The following is a 4,585-nucleotide window of genomic DNA, read 5'->3' on the forward strand; positions in this document are numbered from 1 at the left end:
CACTTAACACCGGACCGAAAAATTGACTCACGTCCTTTGAAGGAGACTTTGGGTACCAGACTATACGTATGCCTTTCGTTGCCAAATAACGAACCGAAAGACGTTCCCCCGGAATTTGCCCCAGAAATTAATCCAGATTCCTGAGAAGTCTTGAGTCCATGGGTTTTCGCACTTCTCAAAAACAATAGCGTCTATGATAATGTTGACCAAAATCCACTTCTAGGCCTCCTAGCAACCTTGAGAGCGATATCCTGGAGTCCAGCAAGTGTACTTCGAGAACGTCTCGTGGCCACCCTGGAAGTTGTATGCAGTTCTTTTATAGATTCTGCAATCGTAGAGAGCGGATTTCGCCACCGATGGCGGCGGCATCTGCACTCGCTGCGGGTACAACCCTTGTGACGTTCTAAAAAGCACAATGTACGCCGCTCCGACGTCAGTGACGGCCATAGAGTGTGTGAAAGAGGGAGGGGAGAGCTTACGGTTTCATAACCATAAAGCCCAACGTGGATGGGCAGTGGATGGGAGACGAAGCAGAGCAACATCTGAGGATTGAAAAACATGTCACTACAGATCGCGACTGAAATGAACTAAATGCTTCTATTTCGGCATGCTCACTATCTGTGCTAAGATGCACCAAGAAAGTAGCTCACGCATTTTTAACTGTACATTCTGCTGCAAGGCTATAGAAACAAGGGTTTGAAGCCAACAGTAAAATCTATAGACACGATTTACTACTGAAACGGTATGGATTGTAGATGCAGCCGTGAGAAATGATTAAAACAGTGGTCCAGTTGCATTTTCACAATAGCTCTTTGCGATCGATTCCACTGGTATATCACTCAGTGCCAATGAAATCTATTGAAAATAGTAATTGCAAAAAGGCAAATGAAAATACAACGGAAGCGTTGCTTAGAGCGACGATTGGCGACGCTGCCATTGGCGACTAAATGATGGGACAGAATAGCCAAGGTGACACCTTGCGTGGACTACAGATCACGAGGGCATGGCGTACAGGTTTGGTCATGGACATGACTCGGCCCGTCGAGCCGTGTGAATGAGCGAGGGCCTTGCGATGTCGCAGCTCATTATTTATCACGTTTCTGAACAGATTACATGCTATGCACATGCAACAATGTAGCGAGGTCTCACGATGCCGTAATGGCAAAGGTTTGAAACGTAAGCGGGGAAGCGTATACACGAAATACGCAACGGCGTTTAGATGACGAGGCGGGTATGTATGTGTACAGCTTCCTCACAGCAACCGACGACCGAAGGCGAGCGGCGTAGGCTCGCACGGCACAGAGACTTAACGAAGCCGACGTCTCTGCCAATGACAAACAAATGGCGGCGACCAGGGTCGCTGATGACGACGCAAAGAGGTCACAGCGACAGGCTGTCCAATGCCCAGCAAATGGCGGCGGCCAGGGTCGCTGGTGTGTCTTACCGAACCATACAGCGTCAGCCGGGACCATTTCCAAGTACCCCGTACAGAGATCTAAGAAAGACATTACATGCAGGCACTGCGGGGCGCCGAGTAGAACCGCCAAAACGCCCATGAGCGTAGCATCCAGTGCCCATATCATTCCAAATGCGTCCAAATACGTGCCCATTGGCAGAGTTCATAGCACCAAAGGTTGAACGTCTAAGATCATGACATCCAATAGTCGTGACATCCAGCATTACAACGTTCAGTTAATTGCTTTCCATTAGCACTGTTCTACGGCCTTCGGACGTCATGAACGCTTGATGTTGAACTTTGGATGTCGTGATTTTGATTTTGTGAGCTTGGGTATTGTGATTCTCTCTTGTCTAGGAGTATTGGACGATTTCTTGGGATTTTTAGATTTTGGATGATAAACAGGCACAACGACGCTGTTCTCATCGAGCAACAAAGCAAGTGGGTATTTATTCATCCCATCAACTGCTCTTGAGCAAAGTACTGACTTACGCAACCAGAAAAACAAAATATGTCAAACGGGTCGAGAGCGGTGACGCTCAATTCGGAAACAAGTTAACATAATCAGTGCGCGGAAAGTCGCGCAGTTCACACCTAGCTCCCGTTAGCGGTCAAGAGCCAGTCGTCCTCAGTGACAGTCAGCGCGAGACATACGAGACGATAAATTTGCCTTACGTTTGGAGCATCGTGACACCCAAACTTATCACATTAGGCCAAACGTTTGTGTGCTAGCGTGCACTGTGAGCGGATTTACTCACTCGACCTGACGCAGTAGGGTCGCGGGTTACAGGGCAGGGAGTCGCATAGCGCCTGCTGTAGAACACACTCGAATCCGGACGGGCAGCTGGTGGCAGCGCAGGTGGGCGGTGGCACGCGCGCACAGACGTACACGTCGCCGTGCTGCTGGCACTTCAGCGGCCACGGACACGGCTGGTTACCGCACGCCTCCGTGTAACTGCCTGCAAAACACCACACCGAAGACAGGGCCTCGCGGATGCATGGCTCTGTCGTCCCTGCAGACTTCATGGGAATCTACACACAAGGCAGCTGAAATGGGGCTTTGGAGCTTGGTCTAGAACAAGATAGGCAGGATGTAGCATGTGACTTGTACCCCTCCCCCCCCCCCCGTCCGTTCGTCAGCTAGGCAGCTGCACCGGCGTACGGGGGTGCAAAATAAGCAGCGCTGCGAAATTGTGGCGATACGAAATGATGACGCCTCTATCCACAGCGAAATGCACGATCAAAATGACGCAAGGTGCAGGTCAGTTGCGTGTGTTGCTGTGTTAGAATGTAGGCAAATAATAATAAAAGCAAATCCGGGAAGGCAGACACTCTGAGCGATCACACCTTGGTTCGAGGAGCTCGCGACATCGATCAGAACGACGGCAAAAATTATTTGCGTCAACATGGCTGGACTATTGGCTTTTCGTTTCGGAGCTTGTCCGTTTTGTCGCACCGGCCGACCGGAAATCTGATGGGTCCACAGCGGAAGGTCAATGCATGCACGGAAAACAGAGGCCAGATCGCGATTGGTCAATCAGTCGTTCAATGCTGCTATCTGACAAACAGGCGCTCCCCCTCTGCACTAGCGCTTGGGGATTTATCTCAAGATTACACGTGGTGCTGAATTGGGCCGGCTATTGGTTTACGATTTGTTAAGAATGAATGGTGCAGAACTGCGACGATTTATCAAGCTAATGCTCGCCATAACATTACTTCGCGACGATATTGTCAGCTGTTATCCCATATTGAAGTGCACCTGGCTGTGGTTTAAAATATCAAATCTTCCCAGCCTTACGGCTGCTGTTCTGGGACGTAATTTCTGCAACTTAGCTCCAATCCCGAAAAACTCCAAGAGAAAACCTCAAGGAGAGTTGTGCCTGTCGGCATAACCAGTACAGTGATCTAAAGACACGCCGAACCAGTAACACCGTCCCTGATGTGTAAAGCAGTAAGCATGGCAAGCGTGCAAGGTCTGATGAGCAGCACGGAGACATGCTCATCGTTGTTACCAGGGGGGCAACAGGCAAGCGCATGCGTACCCTGGGCACAGCACAGGGGTGTACGTATTAGATGCGCGGAGAGAGGCGCGAGAGCAAATTTTAAAAAATAAAGAAAATTATTTCATTGAAATGTATCGAAACATCGCAAATGCACGACTCAAATGCACCAATGTACGCAGATGCACGACTCGGACGCGCCGATGTACGCAGATGTACGTCTTACTCAGAAACAGCACAGAGATTCCCGGTATGAGATATGTGTCCTAGGCCGCACTCATTTGAAACAAGGAAACGGCATGTGAAACGCACAGACTTAGCGGGCTGAACGGGAAACACGATCGTATCCAAGGAGCAGTGCAGATGCGCAACATGTGCATTACGCATATTTAGATAGCAGCGTTGAATCAGACTCAGTTTCAGCGAACAGCATAGGAAACTCAGCTATGGAGCAGAAGCTTGCAAAGCATCAGCATCATAGGCACAAACGCGCAAAACACCTTCAAACACCATTAAACACTATCATCGCCATCATCACCATACACCATCCAACGCAAAAACACCACCACACAAACACCATCACACAAACACGACACAAACATAATCGCACAAACATCATTGCTTAAATATCACCACAAAAATATCACCACACAAGTACCATCACACGACAAACATCATCACACAACATACGCCATCACACAGACGCACCATCACACAAACACACCTTCACACAATAAGTCATGAAGACCAATACAGATGTCGCTCACCCTCACGCGTGAGCTGCTGGACCGTGACTGAGTGCAGTCAGACGTCACTCCTGACCTCGGTTGCCCCGCCCGCTGCACCTGTCCCGGGTCAGGTGGTGTCGGTCGGGCCCTCTGGGCACGCCCGAGGTCCGGCCGCGCCGCGGACTCTCGTCTCATGCCGCCGCCGGGCGCTGCTGATCCGTGCGTGCTGAACCCAACTGCCGAAGGAGGTCGCCGGAGCTGCAGCTGGGCTGGTTTGCGTTCATGCCATCTTCACCTTGATAACGCGGCTTCAGCTGATTACCAGGGGAGCAGCAGTGAAACGCACGTGTAACTGCAAGTGTACAAACGCGCGTACTTTACACGCACGTATATACTGAACG

General features: G+C 50.3%; 1 long non-coding RNA gene across 1 annotated transcript; it reads right to left on the bottom strand.

Moving 5' to 3' along the window:
* Nucleotides 1–2,220: 2,220 nt before the first annotated feature.
* Nucleotides 2,221–4,240, bottom strand: LOC119112656 (uncharacterized). Its single transcript, XR_005095759.1, has 3 exons — nucleotides 4,224–4,240; nucleotides 2,804–2,927; nucleotides 2,221–2,415 (listed from the first exon to the last, which is right to left on the bottom strand). It is a non-coding gene; the product is annotated as an uncharacterized LOC119112656 (long non-coding RNA).
* Between the last annotated feature and the right edge of the window lie 345 nt (nucleotides 4,241–4,585).

Source organism: Pollicipes pollicipes, unplaced genomic scaffold, assembly GCF_011947565.3.
Source record: "Pollicipes pollicipes isolate AB1234 unplaced genomic scaffold, Ppol_2.1 Scaffold_7261;HRSCAF=8764_pilon_pilon_pilon, whole genome shotgun sequence".
NCBI classification, from domain to species: Eukaryota; Metazoa; Arthropoda; class Thecostraca; order Pollicipedomorpha; family Pollicipedidae; genus Pollicipes; species Pollicipes pollicipes.